Raw genomic sequence first — 24,544 nt, forward strand, 5'->3', positions numbered from 1 at the left:
TCTCGTGCTCATCATGGCTGCTTGTGTGTTGTCACACATATGCGTTTGTGAATCAATCAAAGGGGCCAGAAAACGCCAATTCCATGCCAGGCTGGGGGTGGCAGGTTGCACTGAACATCTCTCTTTTCTCTCGACAGACCATACACGGGAAATTCTGTCTGTCCCAGCACCAAGGATATATCTTCTTGTCCTGACCCTGAGGACATCACTTCCCCTGAGTCACCTTATAAACTCGCCATCATCCCTACCAAGACAGTCCTACTTTGTACTTGAACCAATGCCCAACCACTCTAACTTTAGCCCTTTTGCAGCCAGGGAACGTTTGGGCGGCTACCTCAAACCTTCATTGTGTGCCCAGTCTTTTATTTCACAGTGTGTAATTTGTTTTGAAAGAAAAGTGATACTGATAAAGACTTTTTGACTAACCAGGTAGGTTGTATCTGCATACCTGTATTTTACTTTACTTACATACATTGTGTTGTATTATATGAAATATAAAACATATTACATGTTATATCAAACATACCCATACTTCTGTGACTATTTTATATATGGTCTCTGCTATATATGCACTTATTTACATATACTTATATGTTTAGATTATACAAGTTGATATATTTTGGTCACACACGTGCAAAAGGGAGGCAGCTAGAAGGACCAAAGAAGGTAATTTCACGCCAGGCCAGGGGGTGGCAGGGTGCAGCACACCTTTCTTTTTTATCTCTGCAGACCAGACATGGGAAATTCTGACAATGTCACTTCCTTTTCTGGCACGGAGACGTCACTTCCGGTTCTGGGGCCTGATGAAGTCATTTCTGCTGACCTGTTTTAAATGTCAGTCATCCTCCACTTGTATTCAGTTCTGTTGTTGGACTCAACCTGTACACTTCTGTGCTGCCAAATCTTCATTGTTTCAGCCTTATTCAAGTATACGTGTGGCTGCCCCAAACCTGTTTTTGGTGTCAAGGTATATTTGTGGCGCAGTCAGCAGGATGTTTGCCTCCTTGTGGGACCAGGAGCAGAACCTGAGGAAGACCTTGACACTCAACCAGGACCTTCAACCCTTAAAGGATCAGGTGGGAGAGTACCGAGTTGCCGGGTTGGAGACAGTTGCTGTGGGTAAGGGGAACTCGGAGCAAGCTTTGACCCGGGGTCTAGAATAGATCACTGGGCACATAGACCAGGGACCTACGGACTAGAGCCAGGCTTGGAGAGGGACACACTGGGGACTTACTATGGGCTCCTGGGAAAAGGGACCGCTCCATGGAACCCCACAAAGGAAAAATCATTTGAGAAAGGAGAAAATTCCAAAGGGAATTTAATACATCTTTGCCAGCTGCTCCCCAGGCTTTCAGCCTATGGGCTAAAATCGGGTGCCGTCTACGGCCAGACCAAAACAATGCCCAGCAGTTGGTGGAGAACTAGCCTGTGCGGTGTTGGTCACAGCCTTCCCCGACGATCCTGCCCAGCCGGCCTGGGGACAACCCATTAAAAACAGTCTCTTTAATGGAGATTATAGAAAAAATAAGAGTGGAGCCCTACTCAGGATAACCAGAACGGGACCTGAGTGAAACCCAACGTACCTGCGTCTCTATTATCTGACCCCCGTTTTCACACTGCGAAACAAATGCCAGGGACTCCCGATACGCAGAGGCGGTTTCCTTGCGGTGACAAAGGAGTCTGCGAGGAGATCGAGAGGAAGGGGTGGTGCGCTCTTGCTAATCCTCTGGCCTTTTCTCATATGGGAGTGGTAATTCTAAATGGATTCAAAGTGTCATCGTTATTTGATTCCAGCAGTAACATTTAAGTTGTTGCTAGTCACTTGGTGTTACCGCGACAATGGCTTAAACATAAGACCAGTCTAACCTGTGTACACGGAGACATCCATCAGTATAAGTCCACCTCGTGCTACATCAGCTACAAGTGGATCGTAAAACAACTTGTGTGTACGATCCACTGCCGGTAGCAGTTATTAAAAAACCTCCGTTCCCGGTGATTCTAGGCCAAGACTGATCGGATGGTAAAAGCAGCTTAACACTCACCACCCCTAAACAAACATTGGACTTAGTAATGGACGCGAAGACCACGTCCTCATCTGCCTCCATACTGTGTTCACAGTGGGAGGAGAGCTGGAGGTCGGCTTCTAACAGTGATGTGGAAACTCCTGGAACTTCGCACTCAGATACTTCGCAAAGTGGTCAGCGAGGATGGAAGGAATTGGGATCAGGTCCTCCCCCTTGTCCATTTTGCATATCGGGAAGTCCCACAAGCCTCTACGTGGTTATCACCATTTGAATTATTATACGGACAACAACCCCGGAGCATATTGGACATTCTAAAAGAAGGTTGGGAGGAAGAGGTCCTCCCCTCGACAAACATATTAGAGTATATCGCACAGTTACAGGGTAGATTCGCTAAAATCCAACCTTTTCTAAAAACGCACTTGGAAAAGGCACAAGCAGCTCAGGTCCACTGCTATGACTGTGGCACATCTCTACGGGAGTTTTGCCCGGGAGATCGGGTCATGGTACTTGTTGCTACCTCAAATTTTAATTTACTGGCCCAATGGCAAGGCCCTTACAAGGTTAAGGGGAGGAAAGGGCTTGTCGACTATTTGGTTTAACAACCAAATCGTCGACCAAGAGAGCGGGTATACCACGTGAATCTGCTGAAACCGTGGAAGGACAGGGATCTCGCTCCTTCCTCCAGACAGCTCCATTCAGTCTTTGCTCATACATTAGACCTTAATTTTGGCCCTAATTTGACCAACCATCAATGACAAGATCTGGAAACAGTTATCTCGTCTATTTCGGAGTTAGTGAGTGAACAACCTGGATGGACCTCCCTGATTGCGCATAACACAAGGACATAACTTGGGGTGATGGACATTCGCAGACTGTTTCGGTTTCCCAAGGCAAAAAGAACCGAAGTAGAGCTGGAGATCAAACAAATACTGGAACTAGGTGTGATAGAGGAGAGTCATAGTCCTATCATATTGGTCACAAAGTCTGACGGGAGCTGGAAGTATTGCAATGACTTCCGTCGGCTTAACCAGGTCTCCCAATTCAATACATGTCCGATGCCGTGAGTGGACAATCTCCTCGAGTGGTTTGATCAACCCAAACTCTTGAATACCCTTGACATGACAAAGGAGTACTGGCAGGTTCCCTTAACGGATAAGGAAAAGACTGTGTTTACCATCTCTAGTGGACACCGGCAGTGTTGTGTCCTTCAATTTGGCTTACATGGGGCACCCACAACTTTCCAGCATCTGATGCTCTGTCCCCATAACTCATATAGTGCTGCCTACTTGGATGGCGTCATTATCTATTCCAGCACATGGAAGGAACTTCTTCAGCAGGTACAAGCAGTATTGTGGGCATTAGGAGAAGCTGGTCTGTGAATTAACCCAAAGAAATATTTCTTTGGATTAATCAAGGCCAAATATTTAGGCTACCTGGTGGGCCAGGGTACTGTGAGACCACAGTGTTCTAAAGTTGATGCCATACTAAAATTGCCCCGTCTAAAAACCAAGGGGCAAGTCCAAGCCTTTCTCAGATTGGCGGGCTACTATTGCCAGCTTGTGCCCCGTTTCTCCGACATAGCGACTCCCTTGACAAATCTCACAAGGAAGAGGAGTCTGAATCATGTGGTATGGGATGCTCCATCAGAAGCTGTGTTTAGTGACATAAAGCAGGCCCTTACATCAGCTCCAGTATTGAAAGTTCCCAACTTTTCCTTGTCTTTCATCCTCCAGGCGGTTGCTTCGGACACAGGTCTTGGAGCCGTGCTGAGCCAAGGTGTCAGTGGAGTTCCTGAGTTGGACCGGGAAACCACATATGCGGCCATGGAGCAGGAAGCCCTGGCGATTAAATGGGCAATCACTCAGCTGAGGTACTACCTTTTAGGCCACGAGTTCACCCTGGTAATGGGCCGTGCGCCTTTACTGTGGATGGCCTTACACAAGGAGTCAGACTTGCAGGTGGTTCTTGGACCTACAGCCTTAAATGTTTTCGGTCATTTACCGCCAGGATGCTGTAAGCCAATGCTAATGCCCTTTCTCTGTGTCACAACTTTTTGTGCCAGGTACGCCCAACCCGATGGTTCTGGGCTAAAGGGGGGCCCATGTCACACACGTGCACATGGAAGGTAGCTAGAAGGACCAAAAGAAGATAATTCCACACCAGGCCAGGGGGCAGCGGGGTGCAGTAAACCTTTCTAATTTTAATCTCTGCAGACCAGACATAGGAAATTCTGGTTGATTCTGATGATGCCACTTCCAGATCCAGCTCGATGACATCACTTCCAGTTCCAGGGCCATGAACATCACTTCCACCTCCCCCTCCCCCACCCCCCGATGACGTCATTTCTGCCGACCGGTTTTAAAAGCCAGTTGTCCTCCACTAGTACTCAGTTCTTTTGTTCGACTCAACCTGTACACTTTCCTTGTTGCCAAATCTTCGTTATTGCGGCCTTATTCAAGTATACGGGTGGCTGCCCCAAAACTCTTTTTGGTTTCAAGGTCTATTCATTTTACAATTTACAATTGTAATTTAATTAAAATTATATTTTTTCTTGTCTTCCTTAGTTCCTTAACATCTTTTTATTTTGGTTGCTCGAAACAATGGCCATACCGATCTGTGATTCTGGAAATCTGGCAACCTTGGTGAAAATAGTGGAGAAGGATTAAGGAAGTTAGTGAACCATGTTTACTCTTCTGTCTTTTAACTTCCAATGACTGCAGCCTTACAGACTTTGGTGTGGCTCGCCTTCGTATTTAATATTTCCTCTTATACTAGCTGGCTTATTTTAATACACTGCCGTTTGCTTTCTTAATCCATGCATGAAATCATGCCGGCTCAGACACACTGACTTGAATATACAGTACATGATTTTTTTTTTTTTTTTGTGGTAAATGGATTATTAATAGTTCCTCTTCACACTGCTTGTATTACAGGATTCTCAATGCTGTTAAACAGAAAGAAAAGGAATTGCAGCAGCACAAACGAATTCATTTCTTGTGTCGTCATGTCAGATGCTGAAATGAAATCTTTATTTTTTTTTCCTACACTGCTGAAGCCTCCACTTTCTACATGTAAATTTAAACGCTTCTGTGTTTCAACAGCAGCAGCAGTACAATTTTCATTTCTAGGATGGCTGCTGATAAATTTTAGATAAGTACCGTTTAAATAACCACCTGTGTTTAATGGGTCGTCTCCAGCAGGCTTGGATGGATAGAGAGAAAGATGGACAGACAATATATCACATACTATATAATACACGAGGAGTCCTATATCACCTAATAATAACAGGCAGAAAGATAGATATGACAGGTGCTTGTAGTCTACAGGGGGCGCAAAACTCCCCAAACCCGACACAGACAGACACAGGACACAAGCTCAGCACACACGTTTTTTAATGTTTTTTAATAGAAACACAGTTCACAAGCAGAAATAGACAACATACAGCACACTTTTCCTTCTCTCTTTTCTTCTCTCTTTCCTTCTGCCTTCACTCTTCCAAGCAAGCTTCATCTCTCTTCCTCCTGAATCTGCCTTCTTTTACACCGCACCCGGAAACATTCGAGGTGGCTTGTTAGGGAGGTCTGGAATCACCCCCAGGTGTGGCGGAAACCCAAAGGAGGGCTCTGCAGCTCCCCCTTGTGGCTGCCACAGAACCTATCAAGGCTACAGCAAACTCCAACTCCGAGTGTGCCCTGCAGGAATCTGTGGTGCCCCAGCAACTGAGGGGGGCTGCCGTCCCAGGGGAGATAATTCCTTGAGCCTGCTCTCTCCCTGACCAGTCGTTCCATCCAGCTGGCAGGCAGGGACACTGGCTGTACGTGACAGTACTACTGTACATAAAAGAGATAAGAAAGTTGCTTTATCATAGATAGTGCCTATCTAGCATATACTATATATCTATCTGTCTATCTATTTAACATATAGTGCCTATCTATCTCTATATGATAGATAGATAGATATAAATAGATAGATAGTATCTATCTATCTATCTAATAGATAGCTATGAAAGGATGGATTAAGACCCCACTGTACCCTGGGTATCAATGCTCAAAAGCCCCCATCACATCGCCTCACTACCCCCACCAGGCACCCCCTTATTACTCACACATCATATATGTCCATAATAAATCAGGTAGAGGAACTAAAGTAAGAAAAAAAAAATCCAGACCTTTATATCAGGTGAACTTCATCATTTTTTGTTCATTTGTATAATGCAATGAATATAACAAATGAATTGATGAGTATAATATCATATTGACAGGAAGTCAACTATCTCCTGATAGTGCAATTGCCGAACATTGTGGGGTGGATTAACTTACTCTTGCCCTAGGCTGAGGTAAGTTATGGGCCCCCCATGACATTCCTGTTAATATAACCTCTCTGCTCCTTACTTTCAGGTAGTGCCCCATAGCAAGCATCAAATGCAAATCACCATGTGGCACTTGATGCACACAATATTGTTTGTAATATACCAATGTAATAATACATTATGAGCTGTAGAAATGTGGCTTACTAAACACCCGTCTGGCTTTTAAACCAACTGTATGACATCAACAACAGTGAATGAAGAAATAAACAAAAAGAATCAGCTACAAACAAAATGATATGAATAACAAGGTCAGTTCTGCTTGAGCAAGCAGTGGTCTACACTGAAAAAATCAGTGTAAAAGTGTTAAATGGCGAAGGTAAAGCACTGTAAAATGTAAAACAGTAAAGATAGATAGATAGATACTTTATTAATCCCAAGGGGAAATTCAAATACTCCAGCAGCAGCATACTGATAAAAACAATATTAAATTAAAGAGTGATAACAATGCAGGTATAACAGACAATAACTTTGTATAATGTTAACGTTCACGCCCTGAAGAGTCGCATAGTGTAGGGGAGGAACGATCTCCTCAGTCTGTCAGTGGAGCAGGACGGTGACAGCAGTCTGTCGCTGAAGCTGCTCCTCTGTCTGGAGATGATCCTGTTCAGTGGATGCAGTGGATTCTCCATGATTGACAGGAGCCTGCTCAGCGCCTGTCGCTCTGCCACGGATGTCAAACTGTCCAGCTCTGTGCCTGCAACAGAGCCTGCCTTCCTCACCAGTTTGTCCAGGCGTGAGGCATCCCTCTTCTTTATGCTGCCTCCCCAGCACATCACCACGTAGAAGAGGGCGCTCATCACAACCGTCTGATAGAACATCTGCAGCATCTTATTGCAAATGTTGAAGGACGCCAGCCTTCTAAGTAAGTATAGTCGGCTCTGTCCTCTCTTGTACAGAGCATCAGTATTGGCAGTCCAGTCCAGTTTATCATCCAGCTGCACTCCCAGCTATTTATTAGGTCTGCACCCTCTGTACACAGTCACCTCTGATAATCACGGGTTCGTGAGGGGCCTGGGCCTCCTAAAATCCACCACCAGCTCCTTGGTGGTTTGAGTCGCACCATTTAACAAAGTCCTAGATTAGGTTCCTATACTCCTCCTCCTGCCCACTCCTGATGCAGCCCACGACAGCAGTGTCGTCAGCGAACTTTTGCACGTGGCAGGACTCTGAAACAATAACACCGCAATATTTGCATAAAGACACACACCCTTTTACCGTACTGTTCCTGGTGAACTGCATACCTTTGCACATTTGCACAAAAAAATTTAAAACAGAGTTAGCAGACTTATTTTTCCTGCGTGCTGAAGGTTTTCTGAGGCTATGAAAGATACTTTATGGTGGGTCGTATTCGGTAAGCTGGCACACCTGTAGGACGCCATACACCACAAAAGCAAACTTTACTTCTCCACTAAACAATGTGCCATAATTCCTTAAACATTGAATTCTTTTCAGTGTATGTAATTAAATGATACATCACGTTTGCTGTTGGTTGCTGTTATTTTACTCATGCCAACTGTGTACTGGTGTTTGATTCCGACAGTATTTTGTAAGGATTTATTGATTAGCATATTTATTACAGTGTGTGGGTTTCAGGTTATGGTTAAACATTCACTTCTGTTGGAATGTGTTGTAAAGAAAAAAATGTATTTACTACAAAGTTATGCCATAGACCTAAAAATATTCTCATCTTCTTTTTTAACGGGTAAAATTCTGGCAACCACAGCTGCGAGTACTTCACCTTAAATTTAACATTATTATTATTATTATTATTTTTTTTTTACAGTGTACCGCTGTCCGGCCAGTCAACCCACAAGATCCACAAAAGCTTAGGTGAATTCACAGCACACAACAGCACGACGGCATAATAAACTGTATGTCCCTGCCTGCAGAGGCTTTTTATTTTGGTGTTCTTAGCAGTGAAATTCTTTATAATTCCTGTGAAATCCAGTTGTTGAAGGGCATCACTTTGAAGGGGCATCATTGCTGAGTTTTTTCTTTCTTTCTATTGCACTACAGACCTCAGTCTAATTTATTCCAAAGCCCCCTCAGGTAATCAGGGATCGACTCGGATCAGAAACTGGTCCTGGACTTTTGTTCAGACTGGCACCACACCACCATTCCTGCACCCTTCAATGCATTTAAACATTTTACTGCCTACTGATTCATTGTGCACTGGTGCCCAGGTTGAGTGCAGACCCCCATCCACTGAATTGTTTTTTTGTCTTTTTTAACTATTAATGAAACATTTTTACCTTTTAGTGATCTCATTGTTTTAACTATCTAACCTTTATTCCTTCTCTTGTTTTGCATTAAGTGCAGTAATGCCACACCTGTAGTTACATATATGAGCAGTTAAGCAACATCTGTATGTAAATATTTTAAATTTCTCATTTCTTTTTAACTCTGAGGGCTTACTTTCTTAGGCCCGTTCCATACAGACTTGTGGATTTAAGCATTTTTCTGCAATCTGTAGTGTTCGGTAAGTGAAACGAACCGTCCATACGGGCTTTCACCACTTGTCTTCGGTCAAATGGCATAAAAAAAAAAAAACACTGCAAAAAGCTTTTTCTTGGCATCAATTTCTGCCAAAATCACAATGAGTGCGAATAAAACGTCTGTGTTGTGTTTACATGTCGTTCATTTAACGTTTCGCTAGAGGACCGAATATGTCCCATGCACACACACGCATTTACACACACAATCAGTGGAATAATAATGATAATAATGGAGAATTCGAAACAGTTTGTAGGTTGGTGCTAATGACTTGTCAACTTCAGCTACTATCCTACTATATAAAAGCGGTCGGGATTGTCCTTCCGTCCCATGAGTGCAAAGTGTAGCGGTATTCCGCTTATCACAGACTTACTACTTGCGGTACGAAGCGACGCGATGTGAGCAGAGTTCTGGTGCTCCAATCGTTCCCTTGCTTTTGTGCGCGATGCGCTGGAAAAATAGACAAAATTATGTCTCTGGAAATAATTAATGTTGATGGAGTACAAATGCCTCACTGCGTAGTAAATATCAGGGGAGATGGTGCTTGCTTATTCTCATCTATAGCTTATTTAGTGCATGAAACTCCGGCTTTAGCGGTACAGATTAGGGCTGACATTGTACGACAGGTTTTAAGTAATTGGTCAAGGTTTCAGCCATTTACAATGATGCCGTCAGGAATCTCTTATACAAATGAGCTTCAGTATCTCACTGAAATGTCAAAGTCTCAAACTTATGGTACCATTTCTGAGCTAATGGCAGCGGGAGAGTTGTTCCCCTATGAGTTTCAAGTATATTATCATGGAGTCCTACACTCCAAGTTTGGACAGGCACTCGAGGGGATAAAAAAACTTAGGTTTTCGGGAGATGTTATGAATGGGCACTTTGATGTTCTCATTCCCTACACTTACATGCCTGATGTACACATGGAGTGCACACAAATTGAGGATAAAAGTCGGTCGCCTTAAAAGGCGGGTGAGCCTAGTGGATTATTAATGCCGGTGAGTGACAGAGTCCCTAAGTGTGTACTGTTTGTAAATTTGCTTACTTCAAGGAGACAAGTAGCTGCTCTTCAGGGCTAACACTGACTCGCATATTGGTTAACTGGTGTGTACTCTGATGTTGTGCCAGTGTTTCTTTTTCACATATCTTCACAGACTAGCTGTACCCTGTGGCTGTGCCCACATAGTAATGAAGATAGGACAAACTTTAAAAATCAATAGACGCTGGCACTGTATGTGATCGTGTTCAGCTCTGACAGGAAAGCGTTCCCCGCATGGGGAGAAAAGCACATGGCTGTGATATCTCTGGCAATCAGCAGCTACACTGAAAAAAGTATAACATCGATGTTGTTCATTCAACGTAAATTTTCTCGTTAAAGCAACTTAAGTTTAGTCATTTAGTGCTGTAGCTTGAAATATTTGGTTTCAGATATCAATCAAAGTAAAAAAATTTGTTTGTACCAAAGTAAGTTATGGTGGAGGGAATAAACATAAAAATCCTATATCAGTTAACCTAATATTTTAGGTTGTTCGTGTCCTGTGTGGGAGGGCCGTTTGTATATTCTTCCGGTCGAACTTTCTAACGTGATGGCTTTCCAACTGCCAACAAAGAAGAACACTTTCCCGAGTGGAGTGGAGTGGACGTGGCTATCTAGGTCTGGTCATTTTCAGCAGCAGTCTTTTGAAGGATTTCTGGTAAGTAACCCTGTTTTTCAACTGTTAATTTTAAGTATAAGAACTCGTAATACTGTAAAACATACTTTCAAGAAAGCTATAGAGAAAAGCCAAGCGAAATGACACCTTTTATTGGCTAACTAAAAAGATTACAACATGCAAGCTTTCGAGGCAACTCAGGCCCCTTCTTCAGGCAAGAAAGCTGTAGAAACGTTTAATAATTTTTTGTTGTATATTTAAGATTTACACTGCAAAATGCTTGTGGATTTGCACTACATTTTTAGATAAATGTAAAAAGTACAGCGTTGGAATGTGTTGGGTTCATAATATTCCTAATAGCATAAAAACAGGTTACGACCAATAAACCATTTTGAATTGTAACAACTTAAAAAATAGATTTACTTCAGTATAAAACAAGTGAATTGCACCCAATAACTGTAAATGATTTGCCTCAACTTAAAAATTGTGGGATCAATAAGATAAAAAGAATTATATTGGTTTGGATTGAAAATATTAAGTGTGAATCATTACCTTAATTATTTTAAGTTGAATGGAGATTATACTTTTTTCAGTGTACCCTCTAAAACACATGTAGCTCTGATCTCTCTCTCAAAAATGTCAAACGTTACTCCTTAACAATCTGTAGATGATAATGTCTGCTGAACAAACAGGCATCACTAGCTAAGTGGAGGCAAGGTGCACTCCAACACGTGGCGAGACGTAGACTAACTCGAAGACAGGCTGGCGTGTGAATGAGGAAGGCCCTGCCCCCCTGCTCTAGGCCCACAGCCACTCTGTTGGATTTGCATAAATACATCGGGACCGCAAGTGAACTCTGGTACTTAGCGCGATGACAGAAGTCGCAAAATCAACCGGAAAGTTCAAGCAAATTATAGAAAACAATCCGATCTAAATCCGTTAGGTAATTCTATCGTGAAAAGCGGACAGACATACAGACAGAACGCAGTTGGACCACGACATTTTTAAAACCGTTTCTTAGCGAGCATCTATGGGCCAAGGGTAACCTACATTCCAAATTTCAAGTCCCAAGTCCTCATGGTTTGGGAGATTTCGTGATGAGCGAGTCAGTGGTATTTGGCTTTTATATATATATATATATATATATATATATATATATATATATATATATAGATTACACACACACACACACACACACTGTGCAGTCAGAGGGTGAACCCAGTAGTGGCGGCAATGTTTTCTCCGACTACGTCGCCGTATCAGGAGGATTTAACAGCACAAGGAGGTCAATGTACAGGTCTAATAAAGCCAACTGTTCCATATTTCACAAATCCAATGAAGGATGAATCTGTGGACTGCCTGATAACTCCTCCCTCCCCCCTCCAAAGAAAACACACAAAACTGCAATCTGGGCTGCAGGATGGCATTTACATGAACGTGAACGTAACGTCATATTGAAGTCATTTAAGCTCTACTACAAAAACGCAACTTAAACGCCTCAGTCACTCGGGGAGCATTCATTTAACCAAGATCTGAATGCCCATGTGTTGTTCAGCCATGACTGAATCTGAACAGCTATCTTTTATAATGTGGCCAGCATAAAGATGCACATAATGTCGCAGCAAATAACTTGAGAGCAACCGAACTCTCCAAAATATATGCAAACATAAAAAATGCACATATCAGTGGTGATCATAATCTTATAGCAGAAACAGTTTAGATATAAACATAAATTGGACAAATATTTTCCAAGTGCTGATAAGAAAGAAGCAAGAACTGATCTTTATTAATTTGTCTCTATTGTTATATGCACCAGAAAAGTTTCATATACAGTCATATTAAAATACCATGTTATCACACTCATTGAAACTGAACTGCAGGTTAATTAAGTTTATATCATTCCCAAAAAGTACATAACCACAATAGTCCATTAATATGCATACTGCTCATCAACTGCACTTCACCTACCATGTCCAACAGAAGCCATGTTGTGATTTAAAGGTCACCTAGTGATGTTACTTTAGAGGAATTAGGTGGATAAGACTGGAGAGCTTTGTTGGGCTGAATGGCCTGTTCTCGTCTGAATTAACATTTTAATGCAGGGGTCGGCAACCATGGAATTTAAATATCGTAAAACATATTTTAATTACATCGTACGCATTCGTACCCTCACCTACGTTTTGCATATGCGACTCACATGTAAATGGAAACCATGTGTTCAGTGAAGGTCGTAGTACGTTAAAACAAACGTCTTATTATAATTTAATCACAGCGCATGCGTTCGTGCTCCGCGTCCCCCACCTACGTTTTGCGCATGCGACTCACATGTAAAGGGAAACTGTGTTCAGTGCAGGCCGTGGTGCGTTATGGTGTTAAAAGTGTCGTGTGTCGTACGTCAAGTGTACAAAGACATTATCAAACTAAACATCAGTCCACGTTTAAAAACTCTGATGAGAAAAGTGAAGCTATAAAACGGGATGTTTCTCGCTTTAAGAAACAATCTACTTATTTTTAGTGATGAGCGGAGTGAAGCCTCACGAAGCATCAACACGTTTGAAGCAATTGTGTCGGAAATCGTATCGAAGCTTCGAAGCATTTGACACTCACCTCTCTAGTGACACCTCCTGGCCATTTTCATTAACGTTATACAAACTTATGATCCACTTCAATGACGTCTGTTACAACTCGTATTGCTCTTATTCGCAACTACAGACTGACAACGAAGAGAAGGGTTCGTCAGCAGCTTCTAGTGTCTGATGTCTAAAAAATAAAACTAACGCCGACAGGCAGAATGCACTATACAATAGCAAGAGTTAAACAAAATAAGACGCCTCACTCATGGATTCCCGGCTCTTTCAATTAGTATTTACTTTTGCACTGTATCATTATAATCGCTCCTGTTATTAGTATTATAATTAACCCTCATCTTTTCTTGAGATCATATTTAATAGCCTTAAATGTTTTCATTGCTCTGACTTAATTAAAACGGAGTAGACAGAAAATAAAGATTTATCCCTGTACTTTGCCATGATATAGGTAAGCACATTTGAGAAAGAAAAGGTGAAATCCTTAAATCACAGATGTTATTATTCGATCAAGTATTAAAATATTTCATTTATTAATACTTCACAATATTTTTTGGAGCTCAAAAGTAACGGGTTCGCTACGAGAAAAGACGCCGTCAGTGGCTCAATTAACTAAGGTGGTTGCTTTTCAAATTCTGAGCGTAGTGCTAGCCAAAGTTAGATCTGAACTAAAGACTCATCATAATTAATAATTAAAAAAATAATCTCGAGTGAAATCTTTATAACCAATTTGAACTAAATAATTTTGAGAGATACTGTGGAAAGATCGCATAAGAGATCTGTTTGGGAATCATCCCCACTTAGAATCGCCATCAAAATGCGATGACTAATTGCGTAAGGCAGCTCACGTATTTACATTAATTCATTTTCTATTCATCGCCATTTGACGTCCATGAACCCCTCCATTGAATAAGGTGATAACAAACCCACTGTGGTAGATCGGGTTGAATTTGCTCTGCTGCACCAAACATTCAAAGGTGTCAATCCGGAGCTCATCGGAGAGGCTGTGAAACACGGCACAGATCAGTCACCGGCACACCGACACACAGGGGACACTCCAAGGTGAGCAGTCCATGGATCAAGCGAGCATTGCATGTATCAAGGTCGGCATTAAAGATCCTCTTGAGTACTGAGGCAACAACAAAAAGCAACGGGATAAACACATTTGGACCTGCTGCCGAAAAAGCATTTGCTTTTAACAACAGCATCCCTCCCTCGTGAACACATCTTCAAGGTCCGGACAGGCGATCAGTAAAAAGTTGTCTTAGTCACAGCACAGTGCAATAATAAAACATTTCCTAAAACATATAGTTGGCCAGTCTGTATCATTCCTAAGCAATCTTCCAGTTATAGAGGCGCAATCCCAGTTACTAACACATTTACCGTGTAGCTCTCCCACCCCCAACACTCAAAGTAATAACACATTCCACGTTATTAATTTAATATATGAAAATTTAAACCGTTAAACCCGCCATCAACAACTACAATAACAGTTGAAATCGTCACTCATTTTTTTTTTTTTTTTTTTGTTATAGACATAAAACAAGATGCCCATTTCCATTTGATAGATCTTTACTAGTGTTGTCGCCTTGCTCGCTCTCGGTCCACGGTGGAATTTGCTGTTAAATGAAGAAAAAAAAAAAAAGAAAAACCGACTCTTTTGGGTCACAATTCACAATGGGTGGACGTGGGACCCGAACCCACGCAAGCCTTATTATGAAGGAGCAACGCTACCGCTGCAACACTACTGTTTTCAGCAGGGTGGATGTATATAATGCATGTTTTGTATGTATGTATGTATGTATGTGTATGTATGTATGTATGTGTATGTAATGAAGACAAAAACAATGATATATAGATGTATACTATATGACATACGTTCAGTGTTGCATGAAAACGTTGCATGAGGTGAAGAATGGATATTTATGAGAGTATTATAGTGAGAGATGTGTCGTCACTTGTATTACTAAAGCTCTTCTTTGCAGCATTATGCATTCTACAAGTCGGCATTTGTATGATGTATAATTTATAATTTTATTTTTTGCCACAAAGTATTATCGGGCACAATCATTTAACATGTATGGATCATCCACAAACATTAATTTCAATGGGAATTCTGTCGAGTTTTTGAACTCTGTTGATGCCATATGTACTTCAAACGGGAGCTCGATGAATAATGATTCGAAGCACTAAGCAGACATGCACACTGGAATCGTTAAGCTTGGTTAGAAGCACTGAGCAGACATGCGTACTGAGATTGCATCATGACGGGGCTCCGAAGCCTCAGACATGCGTAGTGCTGAGATTGCGTCATGACGAGCTTCAAACGGGGCTCTGAAGCCTCAGACATGCGTAGTACTGAGATTATGACGGGGCTCGAAGCTTCAGACATGCGTAGTACTGAGATCATGACGGGGCTCCGAAGCCACAGACATGCGTAGTACTGAGATCATGACGGGGCTCCGAAGCCTCAGACATGCGCACTGGGTTAACTGAGGCTTCGAAGCCTCAGACGTGCGCACTGGGTTAACTGAGGCTTCGAAGCCTCAGACGTGCGCACTGGGTTAACTGAGGCTTCGAAGCCTCAGACGTGCGCACTGGGTTAACTGAGGCTTCGAAGCCTCAGACGTGCGCACTGGGTTAACTGAGGCACGTCTGAGGCTTCGAAGCCTTGAGCAGATTCGAAGCCTCAGACATGCGTAGTACTGAGATTGCGTCATGACGGGCTTCGAACGGGGTTTCGAAGCCTCAGACATGTGTAGTACTGAGCTCATGACGGGGCTCCGAAGCCTCAGACATGCGTAGTACTGAGATCATGACGGGGCTCTGAAGCCTCAGACATGCGTAGTACTGAGATTGGATTATGACAGGGCTTCGAAGCCTCGAGGAGACATGGTCACTGGTTACTGAATCTTTGTGAAGCCTCAGCACACTCAAAGGCATTGATCTCTATATTTTGAGAGTCTATCTGACACTTAACTCTCTAGTTATATTTTGTAATTCGTATTGACATTACACACTTCAGTTAATATAGTTAAACTACAATTCAGGTAGTTGCTGAGAAGTACTTATTGTTCTTGTTCTTGCAAAACTTAAAAGAAGTGGTGAGGCGGCCTTCTGCTGTTATGCACCTAAAATCTGGAATAGCCTGCCAGTAGGAATTCACCAGGCTAATACAGTGGAGCACTTTAAAAAACTGCTGAAAATACATTATTTTAACACGGCCTTCTCATAACTTCACTGTAATTTAATCCTGATACTCTGTATATCCAATTCATTATAATAACTATTCATTCAAAATCTGTACTAACCCCTACTCTCTCTTCTGTTTCCTTTTCCGGTGTCCTGTTGGTGGTGGCACATCTACCGAAAGCACCATGATGTTCCAACAATGATGGATGGATTAAAAGCCAGAAGTCTGTATGACCATCAGCATCAAGTGACTCCGTGAGAACCCTAACTACAAAGAGGACTATTTCATTTATGTTAGGTAGAATGCCCAGAGGGGACTGGGTGGTCTCGTGGCCTGGAACCCCTACAGATTTTATTTTTTTCTCCAGCCTTCTGGAGTTTTTTTTTGTTTTTTCTGTCCACCCTGGCCATTGGACCTTACTCCTTTTCTATGTTAACTAATGTTGTCTTATTTTAATTTCTTACTTTGTCTTTTATTTTTCTTTTCTTCATTATGTAAAGCACTTTGAGCTACTTTTTGCATGAAAATGTGCTATATAAATAAATGTTGTTGTTGTTGTGGATTGCTGTGATTTCCTTTGTCTGATACATAGTGTCAAAGATATATTGTCATATAAAAAGATTAGGTAAATCGTGCAACCTTTTTATGGAATGCTTAATTTTGTTCAAAACCGTACTTCATATAGTATACATTTATAAATATAATTTTTTGTCTTCATTAGGAGAATACAACAATGATACTCTCGTGTCAATTAAACCAATTTAACGTGTACATGTCAAACAACATATTTCCACATCCGCCGCAGTAAAAACAGCAGTAGTAGTTCAGTTGTGCGAAGCTCGTTAATTATACCGATTAGGTGGCTCAATGGTATCGCAACTGTCTCTCAGTAAAAACACCAGGGGTTCGCATCGTTGATCCTCCACTTGTGAAAGGTTTTTTTTTCAACTCCTCCATTTAACAATATTTTCAGCTTGGACGGATAGCGAGCGAATTGAGCTATCAAAGGAAGGTTGGGCCGCCGTAGTCAGGCAGGGGGCACACGTCCCTAATTATATTGTGTATGTAAAGACTTTCACTGTAAAACGTAATAAGCTTCATATTTGTGTGTTTGGAGACCCTGGTGTCATACTGAATTTGTATTGTAGAAAAACAAACTACTGTGCAGCATGCCTAAATGTGTCTTTTCGTTTCTGATCACTATACGGCACTACCAATTTGAGACAATTCACTATAAACAGTTTCAGCCAATCAGCGCCTTCTGGCTGGCAAAATCCCATCACTACCTCCTCGCAGTGCCAGCTGGTAACAACGACCCCTTTGGGAAATTGGCTAACGGTGAGGGTGTTCGACGTTAGGTGGAGCGACACATCGGTCGATTCATTCCTTGGTCGCATCAAATGGCAACACCGTCTCAAAATTTGGAAGATAATGCTAGGGCGTCCCCTGGAGGCGACGCGCGGCGCCCTCGCCCGAGCGTCGTGAGAAGTGGACAAGGGCTACCTGCCCATGGACGAGACAGGCCAAAGAAGCGAGTCCAAAAACAACAACAACAACCACTACGATTGGGTACCCTTAACATCGGCACGATGACAGGACGAAGCCGAGAATTAGCCGACACCCTTAAGATCCGCCGCATCGACATCGCGTGCATCCAAGAAACCAAATGGACTGGTGCAAAGGCAAGGAATATAGGCGATGGATTTAAGCTATTCTACAACGGCAACAAGCCCCAAAATGGTGTGGGAATAGTGGTCAGCCAGAAAGTACGGGACAATGTGGTCGAAGTGACTCGAATGTCGGATCGGCTCATGTCACTCAAGATCGACACGGGCGACATCACTATGCGAGTGATCTCCTGCTACGCCCCCCAGACCAACTGCTCGGAAGCAGACAAAGAAGATTTCTGGGAAAGTCTCGATGTCCACCTTCAAGTACTTGGACCCGAAGAATATATTGCCATTGGCGGTGATCTCAATGGTCACGCTGGACGAGATAGGAATGGCTATGAAAGGTTTCCTGGCGGGCAAGGTTACAGAAGCCGCAATGAGGACAGGGAACGTGCCCTGGATTGTGCGGAAGCGCATGATCTCGCAGTGGCCAACACTTTCTTCAAGAAGAAGCTAACACACCTCGTCACATACTCTAGTGGAGGAAGAGAAACGCAAATCGATTACCTCCTCACCCGAAGGCAGCACCTGAAACTGGTAACCGATATCAAAGTAATCCCGTCGACCAACATCTGCCCACAACATTGGCTACTCGTCATGGACCTCAAGCTAGACCTCGGCCAATGGCGACAAGTGAGAACCACCAATGAGGAAAAGATCAAACGGTGGAGGATGGCCGAAGGCAGAAGGGACCTCACTGAGGCACTCAAATTGATCGACTTCAACAACGACAGCAACCAGTTAATTGAGACCAGATGGAACAAGATAGCCGACCAAATCCGAGAAGCAGCAACCAACGTCCTAGGGAAGACCAAGCCAGGAAAGCGCTTTATCAACAAGCAAACATGGTGGTGGAATACAGAAGTCCAAAGCACCGTGAAAGAAAAGAAGTCAGCGCTAAAGAAGTGGCGCCAGTCTAGAGAAGACGAGGACTATCAACGGTACAAGAGCCTGAAGGCGAAGGCGAAGAAGGCGGTGACAGTGGCAAAGATTGTGCACTATGACCAGCTCTACCACGACTTGGACAAGCCTGGAGGAGCGAACAAGATATACCGCCTGGCCAGCAGCCGACACCGTTCAACGCAGGACATCGGCCAAGTGAAGCATATCAAAGACGTCAATCAGAAGGTCCTGCGTGATCCACCAGCTATCCTCGAACGCTGGAGTGAGCACTTCTCCCAGATCAGTAATGAAGAATTCCCCCACCCGCCAATCCACAGCGCCGCCCCCGTCTATGGCCCAGTCCCACCGATTACGACTGCTGAGATCAAGGATGCCGTGAAGAAAATGAAGAATGGAAAAGCGCCTGGCCCCGACAATATCCCCGTCGAAGCCTGGAAACTCCTCGGCCAGCAAGGAGCCGCCGCTCTCAGCACCCTATTCAATAACATCATCAGAGAGGTCAGGATACCAGCGACCTGGACAACTAGTGTCACCGTCCCCATTTGGAAAACCAAGGGCGATGTCACCGATTGCGCTAACTACCGACCAATCCGCCTCCTATGCCACACTATGAAAATATTCGAAAGGATCCTAGACGCCCGCCTGCGACAGATCGTCACGATCACCCCTAACCAGTGTGGGTTTGTTATGGGATGCGGAACCACTGACGCCATACACGCCGTGAGACTGCTGGTGGAGAAACACCGAGAGAAAAATCGAATAGTCCACATGGCATTCCTGGACTTGGAGAAGGCATTCGACAGAGTGCCACACGACCTTATCTGGCATGCCCTGCGATCTCACGGAGTCCCGGAAACTTATGTCGACTGGGTCAAATTGCTCTATATAAACGTCACCAGTGTAGTCAGATGCTCCGTGGGAATCTCACCGCCCTTCGCCATCAATGTGGGAGTACATCAAGGCTCGGCCCTTTCGCCCCTTCTGTTCATCCTCTGTATGGACACAGCGGCCGCCGATCTCCAAACTCCCCAACCATGGTCACTTTTATACGCTAACGACGTATTCCTGGCAAACCAATATAGAAGTGAGCTGCAACAACACACGCAGCAATGGAAGACACGCCTGACCGACCATGGCATGAGACTCAACATCAAGAAGACTGAATACATGGAAGCTGGCCTCCAAACCGATGGCACTATCAGCATCGACGGAGAAGACCTAAAGAAGACCCATGAATTCAAGTATCTGGGATCGACGATCAGTAACGACGGGGACATCCTTCCCGATGTGCGAGGTCGGATCAACGCCGCGTGGGCGAAGTGGCGTCAAGTAACGGGCGTGCTGTGTGACCGCCGAATGCCTGACCACCTCAAGGCCAAGATTTATAAGACTGTAGTCCGCCCAGTCGCCCTGTATGGATCGGAGTGTTGGCCAGCCACCGCCAAGCATGAGCAGGCCCTACATACAATGGAAATGCGAATGCTGAGGTGGTGCCTAGGCCTCACGTGCTGGGACCAAGTCACGAATGAAGACGTCAGAAAGCGCCTCGGCATCGTACCAATCACGGAGAAAATGCGTGAGGCACGGCTACGGTGGTATGGGCACGTCGTGCGTGCAGACGACAACTCGGTAGCAAAAACGGCTATGCGGCTAGACCCTGGTGGTCAGCGCCCAAGTGGCAGGCCGAAAAAGAGGTGGATGGACAGAATAAAGGAAGACATGAAGACCGCCAATGCCGCCCCAGAAGATGCCCTTGACCGTGCCAAATGGAGACAGATTTGCAGAAAAGCGGACCCTGCCATGCAGGATAAACGCTAGGATGAAGAAAGCGCCTTCTAAACATGCAGAATGACAGTGTGAACCTTTATTGTAGAGGCGCAGCATCTTCGTTTCAGTCAATCATTAGTCCTGTTAGACTATTTACTGTTAAGTGCTGCTTCAGGTACCGTTTATAGTACAACAGGTAGCCTACATAGTTCTTAAATTGGTATTGAAATGCACACACAAGTCTCCTAAATTATTTATTGAAATGCCTATTTTTACAGTGTCCGTTTTAGGAAGTCGTAGTTTTTATTTGTTCCCGTTATTAGGAATTATAATTTCTCAGTGTCACATATTATTCGTTACTACTGGCGAGTCCCGTATCATTGAGATTCTGTTTTATATTCTGTATAAGCAAACTTTTTAAAAGGAGCGTTAACTGAACTGACTATAGCAGACTTGTCATCATCTTAAAATGACTTTATTAATTTGATATTGACAATTAATCATAAGGTCAAAAACCAAGGAGGATATGAGTCTGCATGGACTGTGTGGTTTCTTTTTTTTTCGTAACATCGCGTCAGTAGAGAGTATGTCACGTTGACAATGCATTCTGTCCTAAATGACAGCGCATACGCTTTTTGATATTTCCTAAAGGCCAATGTGTCTCAGTTTGCTCATTAATATATTTTGACAGTGTATTTTAGTGAGAATGATTATAAACATATTACCCATGTTCATTTCCCATGTAGATATGTAACGTTTGGTGAGAATAAATAAAAAGTAACAACACATATAGTTATGTTGCATTGTTTATGATTAACAAAATTCATAGTTTATCTGAAATGTTCTACTTATAGTCGATTTATTCTACTTCTGAAGGTGTACATTGTCGGTATTCTCCATTGTATTTGCCCCCGAGTGTAACGTGTGCCAGTGCAACTGAGGGGTGGCAGATGAGCTCACGTAATGGGTGACGAGGCACATTCTCACCCTGATGCCGAGGCTCTTGTCATGAATATTCCCATCTTGTGCTTTTTCTCGTTCTTGCCAGTTTACTATTATTATTATTGGACACGTATGTTGAGGAAATGTGTGTCTTATTTTATGTATATGAAAGGAAGGAAGGTAAAGCCTTGAAGAAAACGGAGTGTTGATGCTTTGGGTAACAAGACAGGCAAGGAGCAGGGAACGTTAAATGTGACAGTGACAGCGGGGGATAGTGTAACTGGAAGATGGTTTAAGAATATAGAAACGGCAAAAGCTTAGTCTTTCAATAATTCTATTTACATCAATGATTTACTCTGTTTTGCAGCTTATTTACCCCCCCCCCCCCCCATACCCCCCCCCAGCCTTTGATAAGTTGCATTCAGAAGGAAAGGATGTCAGGTGCTTTTTCGAAAGTTTGGCTCCAGATGTGCTTATCCAGCTGCTCCTTCTTGTCAGTACTTGAGTGATCTTCATGTTCACCTTTGGAAGAATTCGCAAAGTTTCTTTACAACTTTTTTGTCTCATTAACGCAGAAATCCCGAGGCTTTCCTAAAATTGCAGAAGACATTGTTGATGGCGCTGATTCTGTTTTAAAGACAGTTGTGATTAGTTATGCAGCACACGCTTTTACTCACATTGCTTTTTGGAAATCAATAATACAAATCAGCTACAGATCTGGGAATCACTGAATAGTAAAAACGTTTAATGAGTGTCTTGCGCATATACTGGTGTAATGACAAAGTCGGCTTTTGTGAAGCGTTTCTTAGCCTCTCTGATATGATCGACATGGGGTAGAGTAGATTCTGGATTGTTATAATACGTGCTACCTTACGCAAAATATGCTCATTAATTTGTTACAGATTCTAGGTGGACACGATTCCACACCAAGGAAAAATGTGCCCCATGTAAATCGTTCATAATGTCTCCAAAATATATTAACTTTCAGACAAGTACTACTTAACTGTTTTATACAAAATCCTCATTTCAACATATGCAAGCCCCAATTAGGATTTGAACTCGAGTTAGCGGACCTTAGCGCTGTAGCAAGAATAACTGCTTTTACGCTTTCAGCCAAAGCACTTAAGCAGACTAGTGAGTGACCAAATCGACTGCTGACTGCGCAGATATCAATGACGTCATTACGTTAGCGTGACTGAAAATCACGTGACAGGCGCATTTGAAGCAAGCCTCGAAGCGCCGCTTCGATAGCTCGACAGTGTCGAAACCCGAGTATCGAGCGGCCCATCACTACTTATTTTAGTCAAATAATTGAAACCATAAATAAAAACACCAAATGTAGTTATAAAAAAAAATTGACAAAACATTCTTTTCACATATGATCCTATGTATTTTAAAAATTGAATGTCCAATAATATAAGATTCGGTTATAATGGGCTTCCAAAGTATACAGTATAATAAATAATATTATATACTTTTAAAGCCCATTACTGTATAACCGGACCAATTTTGATACTAAATATAACAAAAGTGGTAGAATTATGTCGGCACACGGAATAACATTGTAACATGTTACGAACATGACACGACACCGCTGAAAGGTTGCCGACCCCCGTTCTAATGTATTCAAATACTAAGAATTGATAATAAGCACAACAGACTTCATGGCCAAGTCCTGCTGTGTATGTGTTACCTACTTTTGGCTTATTAGTACAAACTAGCTTAATTAACTACAACGATAAAAAGGACAACACTCCACTCCACGTGTCTGAAAGTACGCCGTCCTTGTAAAGCAAAGCAGGACACAATAGATACATGAAACTTTTAAACTGAAATCTTCTGCCTATGACGTTTATCTTATAAACACCGGGCGACCCCAAACTTTTAACTTACCCTTCACCACTGCCGTCGCTGATTAATAAGTTGTTTGTTGTTTATTGTATCTATGACCTGTATACTGTATGCTTAAAATGTATTTTTGTAGATCATTCCGATAAGACAGTAACAAATGTCATTGTACTAGTTCTTCACGCAGAGTCTGCTACAGTCTACTCCCTAGCGTATAAATACCTTATTTGTCCATGTTTATTTGTCCAAGTTTTCCATGTCTCTTCGCCACTCGTGTAAATTTGCTCATTTGCATTAGTTGTGCAGAGTGGCGGAGAGTTAGTGCGATCATGTGATTGGACAGGTGTACTGAGGCTGTGCTGCCGACCAATCACGCTGCTCCGCTCGCTCGTACGCGCCCTCAGTAGGGTCCGGCACAGCGCAGCACGCGCAGAGAGGGAGCTTTCGCGGTGGGGATTTTAACTGTTAGTCCCGAAGAACAGTCCATCGCTGCAGGTAATGTACGGTGCCTACATAAAGTAACGATAGTTTTATTTTCCTACGATGTTATAGAACTGCTGTTAACGAAATTAATCCAATGACTTTTTTCTCCCGTCAAGGCAGGGCCCTATAGTCAGCTGGGGGCCCCTAGATTGCAACCTATGATAACCTATTCATTAATCTGCCCCTGAGAACATCAAGTAAACATTTTTAGAAGGCCAGTGGCCACTTTGTGGCAAAAAAAGTGACATGTAACTGACTGATTTGATTTTGCATATTTGCACCAACTAAAAAAAAAGTTTGTTTGGGTTTGGTGTTGTTTGGTGCATTTTTTTACAGCAGTGGCTTTGATGTCCTCCAAATTGTTGCTCATTTCTGTCAGTGTTATAGGACACTGCAGAATCAGATAAGATAAACCTTTTCCTGGCCTGACTATCTTTAAGAATGGTTTAATTAGTATTGTCCAAATCATCATTTTTTGAAATTTAAGGTATAGATACTGTATAAACAAAACTGTCTTCCTATTTATTTATATATAATATATCCATCCATCCGTTATCCAACCTGCTATATCATAACTACAGGGTCATGGGGGTCTGCTGGAGCCAATCTCAGCCA

This window comes from Erpetoichthys calabaricus, chromosome 10 (assembly GCF_900747795.2).
Source record: "Erpetoichthys calabaricus chromosome 10, fErpCal1.3, whole genome shotgun sequence".
Classification (NCBI taxonomy): domain Eukaryota; kingdom Metazoa; phylum Chordata; class Cladistia; order Polypteriformes; family Polypteridae; genus Erpetoichthys; species Erpetoichthys calabaricus.